This window comes from Poecilia reticulata, linkage group LG3 (assembly GCF_000633615.1).
Source record: "Poecilia reticulata strain Guanapo linkage group LG3, Guppy_female_1.0+MT, whole genome shotgun sequence".
Lineage (NCBI taxonomy): Eukaryota > Metazoa > Chordata > Actinopteri > Cyprinodontiformes > Poeciliidae > Poecilia > Poecilia reticulata.
Genome location: NC_024333.1, coordinates 20,824,180 through 20,835,404, shown reverse-complemented (window position 1 = coordinate 20,835,404; position 11,225 = coordinate 20,824,180). Strand labels below are relative to the sequence as shown.

At 38.4% G+C, this 11,225-nt stretch overlaps 1 pseudogene; it reads left to right on the top strand.

Moving 5' to 3' along the window:
* The window catches only part of LOC103462591 (transmembrane protein 266-like), a 34,704-nt pseudogene that overhangs the window by 12,663 nt on the left and 10,816 nt on the right, over nucleotides 1-11,225 (top strand).

The following is an 11,225-nucleotide window of genomic DNA, read 5'->3' as shown; positions in this document are numbered from 1 at the left end:
ACTTGGACTAATTACCTTGTTCTTTGTGACTAACAAACATCAAACATGGTATATATGTTTCATGAAGTATTTAACAAACAAATGGCTTCTGCAATAATTATGTGAAATTAAATTAATTCTCTAATATAAAATATAGTTTGGTGCGGTCGAGCTCAGAGCCTGAGAGGCTTGTCCTTTATCAAACAATTTAGTTTTTTGCTTCTTATTTAGTGGAAATATTGATGTTGATGAGATTTTCTCCAAAATAATAACCTTTTTCAACTCTCATACTGACAGGAGGAACCACAGAGCTCTGTTAGGTTAAAGCTCATCTTCTGAAGTTGGGATATTTTTCCTCCAACAGGTTCCGGAGGAATCACCTCAAACCAGATGTTGGACTGGATTTTATTTCACTGTCATTTGTGAATGTTAGAGCCTCATTTTCAACAGTGGATCTATAAAGGTCAGGGTGAGGAGGCACCATGTTAGGAAGAGAAGTGAAAGCTGCAGGATCTTCTGAACAAACAGGTTGTGATGCTATAGGCCTACTGTCTGGACACAGGATCAATATAACCAGTTTAAAAGCTAAATGAATGGTTATATGCCAGACATGGAAAACTGGGATGCACTCCATGCCATGATGTTCAGGATTTAGGTCTCATGGCATCTCAAGGTGTCAACATTGCAGCCAGTGGGCTGAGAGAAAAACAGCTTTATCTTGTAGCAATTCAAGAGCTACCAGCTTTTATTGCTTCGCAAAAAAATAATCAGCACAGAAACTCCAAAGCACATAGAAGTAATATGTATTTATATATATTTCTTTGTCATAGTACCCCCAAGAATTTAAAACTACTTTCACCCCTATATATACACACACACTGGCATATGCTGCCACCCCTGAAAATATCCCTGCCACCCTCTTGCCACCCCATAAATATTTTTCTCGATCCGCCCCCTGCTTTCAGAATGCCAATAGGAGGAAGCTGGAGTGCATCTCCCAGGGTGAAGGATTGCTAAACTCACCTTTGGGGCAGAGGGAATTAACCCTTATAATTAACCCTATATATTGACTAGCAGAGCGATGAAGGAAAGCTGAAAGGAAGAACGACAGCAACAGTTGGTTAGCAATTCACAGCTATGAAAATGAACATTTATACGGATGAGGAATGTTTTGGCTGTTCTGCTGACTCCACCTGGGAAAGTGGATTGCCCCATTCATTGCTGGCATCCATCTGCCTCCACCTCTGAACATACACATACTCAACCACTGGCTCATTGGCTCGATGAGGCAAAGGCAAAAGCATCACAAGAATGGTGAGGCATGATGATAGCTCTGAAAGTGAGTGTCACAAACGCAGTACAGGTGTTTCATCAACTCAGTGATGGCTCATTGGGTGACAGGTGGGAATTATTTTCAGTGGTAGTTTGGGAATAAGCTGCTGTCAGCAGGTTTTCTCATTTAACCACTCTGAAGAAAAGGTATATGCCAAAAAAAAAGCAGATTTAACTGACGCGTTTTGTCTTTTTAGTTTATTTTAGAAACTGTGTCGGTTATTTTAAAGTTGTGAAACCATTCAATTTTAGTGCTTAGTCCCTAAATAGTAACATAAAGAGGAACTGCAGCAGTTGTTTTTTTTTGCATAATTGGCATCATGGTTTGTAAGAAGGGAGCAAGCAGGGAGGATTAATCAAGAGAAAGGACTTCAAGCTGCTGCTGTGTGATGAAGCACCTTCTGTCAGGCATGTTTGCATATCATGACCTGTAACGCTGCGAAGGCAGAGCTGACCTTACGGCTATCTCCAGTGTATTTGCTGCCCTCGCTCCTTGTAGTGGCAGAGGAGTCACTCATATGCAACCCGTTTTTCTCGTCCTCCCCCCGTCTCTCCTCCACACGTGTATATTTTTATGCGTGAGCAGAAATGCGGCACTCTGAGGATTTACACACAGAGAAAGAGAGGCAGAAAACAAGGCCAGGCCTAAAAAGCTTTCTAACTGCGCTGCGTAGTGGTTGTTATCTAATCCTCTGTAATCATGGTTCACTTCATATTCCAGTTTATACTGGGCTGTCACACCTCATTAGGAACAATGGTACTCCCTTACTGATGCCTCTGCATATTTAAAAAAAAAAGCTTTTTTTTTCACCACCTCTGTGTGTTTTGTATTTTGTTTTGGTTTTTTTCAGATTGTCTCCGTATCCACGCTTCTACTTATATTCTGTCATATTCTGTCCTGGCTTCTTTAAGCAAGTACCCAGACTCACACTGACTTCAATCAATCAATCAATCAAATTTTATTTGTATAGCACATTTCAGCAGCAAGGCATTTCAAAGTGCTTTACATAATTAAAATAAAAACAGAAATAAACAGTGAGAAAGAGAGAAAATTAAAAAATAAAAACAGAAATAAACAGTGAAGAAGTAAACAGACTTGTATTCAGTTGTACGGACTTGTCAGCACCACACAACGCTAGATCCGAGAAAGCAACCTGTGTCGTTCAGATTTATTTCATTTAGCGGGTAAAAGAGTTGATGGTTTGGAGATTTCCAGCACACGACCGCTGTGTTGCCAAACAGAATGTTCCCATCAGGAGCAAAGTGGGCGACATTGTGGGAGGTGGTTGTTTTAGGTAGCATCAGGGGGCAGCTGCAGTGTTAGCAGTTTTGGCGCCATGGTAAGTGGAGTGTAGTTATTATTAGAGTTGGGCCCATCCATCTTCCTGTCTAGCAAAAACCCTGGAAGGACCAAGGTGGCGTGGGCTTGTGTTCAGCACTTTCATGTCCGCCCACACACCCMTTAGTCGTCAAGCTGCTTCTGTTTTTTACTCTGTTCTTTTCTTTTTTCTCTCTCTAATTTTTCATCGCTYGTCTGGTAAAGGGTTTTTTTGGTTTTTGGTTTTCRCAGATATACCTCTCTGACCTGCTCCCATTAGGCATCGCCCTACGAGATTCTTGCCCCCTGATGCTCAACAGCCCTCAGCATGTTCTCCATTACTACATCCATTAACCCTTAAGACCTCAACATACCTGTCCGCATCTGTGAATGTGAGCTGCTTGAACTATGCTAACGCCTGGTTCCAGATAATTAACAGAAGACAAAAAAAACCCCAACAATCCTTGTCTTACTTGTCTTTACATTTTCCCCTACTTACATATTTTGTCTCAGGAACCACAGTTCCTGCATTTGTGTCTTGAAACTGGAACTTCAATGGTTGCACAGAATTTGCACCACAGCTATCAAAATCTTGGCCTCAACCTTCACATTTTAAAGTGATACTTACTCTCTTATGTTCTTGATTGATGTAGCATCAACTCATCTCATTGTTGGAGGTAATCTAATCAGAACCTTTCATTGGCTGCCACAGCTGTTTCAGGATACCAGCCTTTCCAAACAGTAGCCTCCAGACTTCGATATGCACTGTCTTTATTTTTGTGCCAGTTGGATTGTGGAGGTTTTAACAAGCAGCTGAAGACATTTTGCATCCAATAAGCTTTTATCTGAACTTGAGCTTTCATGAGTGTTTGTTTTGGTTTGTTCTTCTGTATTTTTTTGTTGTTGCATACTTTATTGGGACCATTATGCGAAGCAATCTGGGGCCTTTTTGTTTGCGGAACCAGCTATTTAAATGACTTCTTACTTAGTTTACAAGTGAACCCTAGCGGTGTGTGTATAGATGATGAAACTTTTGCAGCACATGGTTTGTGGTCGAGCACACAGTTAGAGGCTGGGAGGTATAAATAATGTGGTCTTTGTTTTTTTCCTCCCCCTTTTTGTTGGGAGCTTCATTATTAATATTTATTGTCCAATATATCCAGCGTCTTCATCTTCACACGTTCAAAGCATCTCAGCTTTAGCACTCTAAGCAGTCCTGATTAGTCAGTACATTACAGAACCAACATTTGACGCTGTTACAGATTTAAATCTTTTGGGTTTTGTCTTTATGAGTTTTGCAGATAAACAGACAAGACGTTTTGCTCATTCTTCTTTACGAAATATCTCAAGTTCTGTCAGGTCGAATGGAAAACTCTGTAAATCAACTGTAAGTCTGAACTAAACCTGTGGTTGTACTCAAAATGTTCAATAAGTGATTATGATCAGCAAGACTGTCTTACTGTCTGAAAACAGGGAATTTGGATTAACAAAATATTCACTATGTAATTTTGATTAATTTTCTTTTCAAGTTGCCATATTGGCTCATTAAACCACCTTGTGCCATTGATTGAAATTACAAGTTAACACCTGAGCAGCGGAGTGATGTCACATCCCATCCCAGTGATGGGTGTGTGGCTGCCAGACGCTGAGACAGAAGCATATGTTGTTGGTATGACTGGTCCAAATGTGAAAGGAGTCCATGGTTAGGCACCAACACCAGATGGTTTATCTAAATTTGTAGAAAGCAACAGGAAAAAACAAGTCCTCCTATCGTGTACCACCTACCAGCTTTTGTGCCAAAGGTCCAAACTTGTATTTCGGAAATAACAATGCATCATTTTGTGAAGAATTTGGCTCTGTGGCGCAATGTTTTGAACATTACTCGCACTGTGACTTTTTCCAGTATTTACAACCTGCATGATTAATTGATATGAATTATGAATTGTGTTGTATTTCAATGACCTGTCGGGTATATTCATAGCTATTTTACGGGTACTGAATGTATGCAAAACTAAATTTGTTCATTGTTAATTCTGAATATAGACGCAAGAAGAGACCTACTCCTAAAATAGCCCTACCAAGCAAATAGCATCTCACCTCAAAGACTGTCCATATTTAAATTATAGGAATTCATGGAGTAAAGTCCACCCATATTTATGTATATTTAGAGTAAGAAACATTGCATTCTCACGGAAAAAAGCTGTTTGTGTTACTCAGATTGCGCAACAAAATAAAGCTAATATAGAAATCATATTAAATCAAATTAAAAAGGAAATCATAACAACCTGGTAGCATAAAAAAAATAAATAAATAAATAAACAATTTGCTGTCCCAATACCTTCACAAAAATAGGTCCAGGATGTCACATAAGGCAGGATTCATCCTTGTTTAAGAGGATTCATCCTTAAACAAGGATGAATCCTTGTTTAATGATTCATCCTTAAACAAGGATTGGGTAGATATGTGGATATCTACCCACGTATCTACCCTGATATGTGGGTAGATTTTGCAATGCGTTGCAAAATGTAGGTTTAATTTGATCCCATCAACATGACTTAATGGGTGTGTTTTGTATCTACATGTATTTAGTGAAACTTCTGCATGAAAATATGAAGAAATGAGGTGAATAGCCAGTAAAAACAAAAACTGCTGCAAAACATGCAGCTGATTTCTCTTAACATGCTGCATGCCTTATTATTGTACTCAAAAAATAAAAAAACTAGAATGCTAAAATCCTCCTTTTCCGAGTAATGCTCTCGCATAGGGCTCTCACCTGGCTGAGCCAATTTGTTCTGATTTAATTAGAGTGCAGAACCTCTCTCAGACTCTGACCTGCCTTCCTGTTATCTTCTCAAGTCCTCTGCCACAGTGACGGATGCAGGCCCATCTAGTAGAGAGACAAACTGCTCATGTTTTAAACGATTCTGCTTTCTGCCAGCCTCAGACAAAATCTTTACTATTCAGTTACATATTGCAAGTTTCTTTTATTGAGAGTATGTTTTTTCCCTGCAAATTCTTTTTATTTAGTCACCCTTTAAAATTCACACTAAATTTACTCAACTCAAATTTTAAAAAAATCGGATACCGCCTTCTGTTGTAAGCGTATTCGGATCAGTGCTTGCTGTGAATGTCTGGGAATTTATCGGTGTCAGTTAGGTACACAGACATATATTATTAAATAGATTCATATGTGTATGCTAAATAGATACAAGGAACAGCTCACAGAGAACCTTTGATTATTTTAATCTGAAGCAATGTAATCTGACGGAACATTTGTCCTGTATTCAGTCAAGGTCGACTTTAATTTGGTTGTAGTCAGATGGTCACACATCAGTTTGTGTTTTGAGGGGTTTTCTGTACCTGGCAAGATTCATACATTACACATTTTGACAGTCTGAGGGACAAAACAGCGAGATGTTCTGAAAATGAGGACAGAAATCATGTCAGTGTTTTATTAGTTCTTGTACAGTAAATTGCCAATGATTTTTGCTCATCAATCCAAATGATGACATACATGTGCTCCAGTCAGTTTCTTAGCCACATATGAAATTCAGCACCTCTTCATTCTACAAACATTTGTTAAAGAATAGGTCGCTTTCAGAACTGCTAAATGAATTCCAGCAAGGTAAAATGATAGGAAGCCAACAGTCATCATTTCCTTGCTACCCAATGTTCCACAGTGAACTGGTATTGGAGGGTTTAATGAAGTGGGAGTGATTGGTGACAACTGCAATTCAACCAGAAAGTGGTAAATCACGTAAATCCCATAGTATGGTTGGTGAATTTTAAAGTGCAGTGTATGCAGGTTGTTAATAGCTACAAACTTCATATGGCCTTCAGGTTAGCTTAGTAGCTGCTTGTAGACAGCTTTGTGGAATGGCTTTTTTATGGGCAACCCAAGCCTTACATGGATAGCATTAAATGCAGTGGTGTTAACACTCTGCCACTGGACACCAAAGCAGTGTAGTTGTGCTATCTGGACTGATGAATCACACATTTCTGTCAATTACTCTAATGGATGAGTCAATCTGAACATTGGAGAATGGGTTTGGCAGTTGCCAGCAGAACAAGAGGAGCCCAAATGCAATATTTCAAGTGTAATGTTTGGTAAAGATGGGAGATTTGCTAAAACATGGTGATGGACCCTCTTGTTCAGATAAACCAGTGCAAGAAAGTGAAGGTCTACAAAGACATGGACGAACAAGTTAAGCTGTGGAAGAACTTGATTGGCCTGCAGAGAGTCGTGCCTTCATCCCAAGATTAGATTCAAGATTAAATGGAATAAGACTAGGATTTAGGCTTTAAGATTTAGGCTTTAAGCGTCTGACCTTACAAATACACTTCTGGAAGAATAGTCACATATTCCCAGGAACACACTCCTAAACCTTGTAGAAACTTTTCTAGGTCACAAGTGTGAAGTTAGACAAGCAAATATTTTTGTAATATGGTATAGAAAAAAGTGTGACTGTAAAATGGTGGAGTGTTTTTTCTCTTTTTTAAAAGAGATCAAAATCAAAGAAACAAACAGTTGTTCTTGTACAGCTTATTATCTGAACTCATATACTCAACATCCCAGCATATCTCAAGTCCTGAGGAAAAAAGCCATACCACAGCCAAATGGAGGATATTTTTTCTATTTTAAGGTTGTCAGATGATGAAAACAGCTGATAGAAAAGCTGTGCAGCACTAAAGTCATGCTACTGTCGTAAGTGTTAACTGATGATGATATTTCACAAGCTACAGAAGGATCAGAGAGGATGATAAACACAAAACACAGAACCAGCTAGACCAACTTAACTAAACCTAAATGTTACTCCAAGCTAACCAGCGGAAATCCAAATTTACATCATTTTAATTGGCCGCATGTTGGAGTATAAATTTGTCTTTCTCACTGGTGTTAAATTTCTAAATCGTTCATTGCAAAAAAACTATGTTTTGTTCATCTCTTTTACCTCTTCTAACAGTGCTGTCACCATGTTTAAAACTCCTCAGGTAATTGCCCATTGAAGACGAAACAAAACAGCCTTTGAGTACAAGACAATGGCAACATTTGTACTACATTGACATCAGTTGTGTTTTATACAAATTCTGCCACAAATTTTCTGTATAAAGAGAAACTAAGAAAAGTTGAAAAACAAATTTGTCTCTTCACAAAACAATATTAGTGATGCTTTGGTGAAAAACTGGCCTAAAAGTGGACACTTAAATTTATTCAGAGCCCTAATAAATGCTGGGTAATACTAACATTTATTTGAATATAAGCATTTTTTAGGATCAAAATGCTAACTAGCAGCCCAGGCAGGAGTGACTTTAGTTAGAGATCTTCAAATAATAATAAGAATTTTAAATAAAAGCGAAAAACCTCAAGATTAAATCAAGAATAGTAAAAAAGAAAAAAAGAAATAAAAATCTTTCACCCATGGCCTCAGTGCACAGTGGTGATGGTTCTGTTGATTTATATTATAAACAGGCTCTGTAAAATAACCCAGAAAATAGATCTATACCACAGCCCTGCTTTAGGTTGTTTGTTGCTACTTGCTGTACTTCATAGTGATCAATGGATCTATCAAAGCTAGAGGAGATTCTAACCTTTATAAAGTTCTGCGGGGACCGTATTTTATTTTTATCACTTCCTCTTCCTCCAGAGTTTTATAGTTGTAGTTTTTCTGCCTTCCAGCAGTGGTATGAAGCATTAAATAACTTGATAAAAGTCAAAGACCATGAAGGGCTTTCAATCAGACGGTGAAATTTGACTGAACCATAACTTATGGAAATGCCTGCTTTTGCAAACTGGTATTTTTTAATAGTTTCTTTATTATAAAATAAAAAGAGATTTTACAAAACATCTACAATAAATGTCAGATGTGCTAAAGTCAAGTTTGAGCACTTTGCAATTGTGTTGCGTGGTTGCAAACCAAACATTGTCTTTATGCTACTTTAGAAAAAAATACCCAGTCTTCAACTACCTCTTACTTTTGATTATTACTTTATATTTTATTGTAAAAAAGAGTAAAAATCTTTTTTAATGGATTGATTAATTTAGTTAATTCCAGTCATTTTAAGCCCTGCAGCAAAACTTAAGTGTTGGAACTTAAATTATTACTGGAAGGATCCGAGACGTCTTTAAACGTGGCTTTTAAGCGCTTTGATAGTTCTACTGTTACTCTGAGTGAAATGTTCACATTCCTCCATGATGTGGTGTAAAATCATTTCGGAGGCTGCAGCCATTTTGCCACCATTGCAGCTCATATTAGCACCATGCCAAGGAATGAAGACATGATCAGAGGAGGGAAACGCTCTGCCAAACTCTGCCTCATCCATGCCAGACCATGGGGAGATGGGAAAGGTAGTGGGCAGAGCCAACTTTCCATTCCAGCTGGAAAGCTGGAAAAGAGGCATTGTTTTTCTCGGCTCCGGCTGTCGGCCCTTGTAGCTGATATGTACGAGTCAGTGGAAACAATCTACTATTTCAGAACAGGATTCAGACACTTTAATAATTTAATGTTTGCATAATTACCATATCTATCAGTGCCCGGTAATCACAAAATAACTTGGTCTGTTTTCAGTTTTTATAATGTGTCTAATAGTAATAATAATCGGAAAGCAAGTTCCCTTAAAAAAAACAATTYACACATCGGTTTCTCCTTCTTCTGTATAATGCAGTCAGTCTTCTGTTTTGAGGCTCTATTTGTGTGAAGCAGAAAACTCTTCCTTCTCAGCGTTATCCCCTACAGGGACTTCCTTCATCGCCACGTAAAAAGAAGCCCATCGGTATTCTGGTCACAGCGCTGATAGTGAAAATAGTGGTTCACAGAGCCTCACTGTCCCTCTCTCTGTCAATGGCGTCTCTGACCACCGTTCGCTCTGACTGTCAACCCCAAACCTCGCCTGAATTTGAACAAACGTCACCTTTCATGGCTGGAAACTGACGCCCTCTTTTGGTCATGTCTGGAACTTCAAGCAAAGCACCTAAAACGTCAAGTCGGTGATATGGGTGGATGCTAATAAGAGCAAATATGTAATTCTTGCTTTTTTTTATTTTTTATTTTTTTTAAGATGATGTGTAATCTTTTATGTTTAATCTGTGTCCGACCGATTTACAATCTCTGTTTTGTATTCAAATTGCTCAAACAAAATGTGAAACGCTGGTGATATTTTTAAAGTTTTAACTTGCCCACCACCCATCTTTCCATTTCTCGTAGGTCCAACTGGCTGAAGCCTTGCTGTGGGCGTCGAGTGGCTCTGTGGCAGGTCTGCCTGCTCAGTGCTGGCTTCAACTGTGTGCTGGTGGCCTGTGTTATTCTGGTGGTGCTTTTTCTGTCTTTGGAGTTGCTCATAGACACCAAACTCTTACAGTGTAAGAATTTGATTTGTCCCGTTTTGCTCTATACATTTCTGTCTTGCTACGGGGAAGATTTGCTACTTTAACCACGATTTGTCATTCTTAACTCAACCTCTGGTTTCCCACACATCCATCTTTCAGAAAGCACTATTTAAAACAAAGAGAAAGCAAAGAGAATGCCCTTATTTTCATAATTAACATTTCGCTGTCACCAATTTCGGGTTTATGGTCTGTCTGTCACAGCAGAGCTGGATGGTTGAATTATTGTGATGTAGACTCATGCAGAGAGGTGATAATGAACAAAGTCTCTTGTCACTGGCTGCCAGCATATCTCTATTGATTACTGGCCAGCATCCAGGCCTGACCAGAGTCTTAAAGCACAGACTGTTGGATTTCAGTCTCTCTAAATCTATTGTAATGTGGTCTTAAGTCCACTGCCACTCCAGCAAGACAAAGAGAAGAATGTAGTGGGCTGTGAGGTGTGATCAGTGCTGCAAGTTAGTAGATGAGTTCTCAGATATTAAATCGGCAGTTTTTTTTTTTTTTCGTTTATTTTAAACTTCTTCTGGGATGCATGAGTTGTGTGTCAAAATAGGATTGCTTCTTTACAACTAAAATATTTTTCACCTGATTCCTCATCCTTCAGTTTCCAATGCGTTTCAATTCGCCACCATCATCCACTGGATCAGCCTTATCATCCTGTCGCTTTTCTTTTCAGAGGTAAGACCCGTCTGGATCACAGTAACACCTTATTTTTCATTTGATTGCAGCAGAAATTGTCCATATGCAGTAATCTGTGCTCAGATAGTTAAACTTGCCTAACATTAAGAGTGCTTAAGGGCCTGTCGTCAACAGTGCAAGCAAGTTATTATCTGAAGAAAGAAGAGGCTCAGGATGCTGACATTTAACCAAGTTGAACCTAAAACAAAATTTCTGAACAGGATGTTTATTTTGTACAAAATACAAAAAAATATCAGATATCCTGATGTTTTCCACTGGCAGAATTTTATTATTGTCTATTTTGTCCGACATGTCTAGTCATTTTAGATTAATGAAACTAAATCTGATTTAATTTAATCACCTGCCTATTTTTTTGTCTCATTTTTACTCGTTCATAAAAACAGCTGTCATTTTTGCAAAGTCCGTCAGCTTTAATTAAATTTCTACTGTCTAGTGAAAAATAAAGAAGAAGACAAAAAATTGTGATGGAAACGATCAGTCAGAGAAACAACAGTGATTTGTATATTTGGCTAC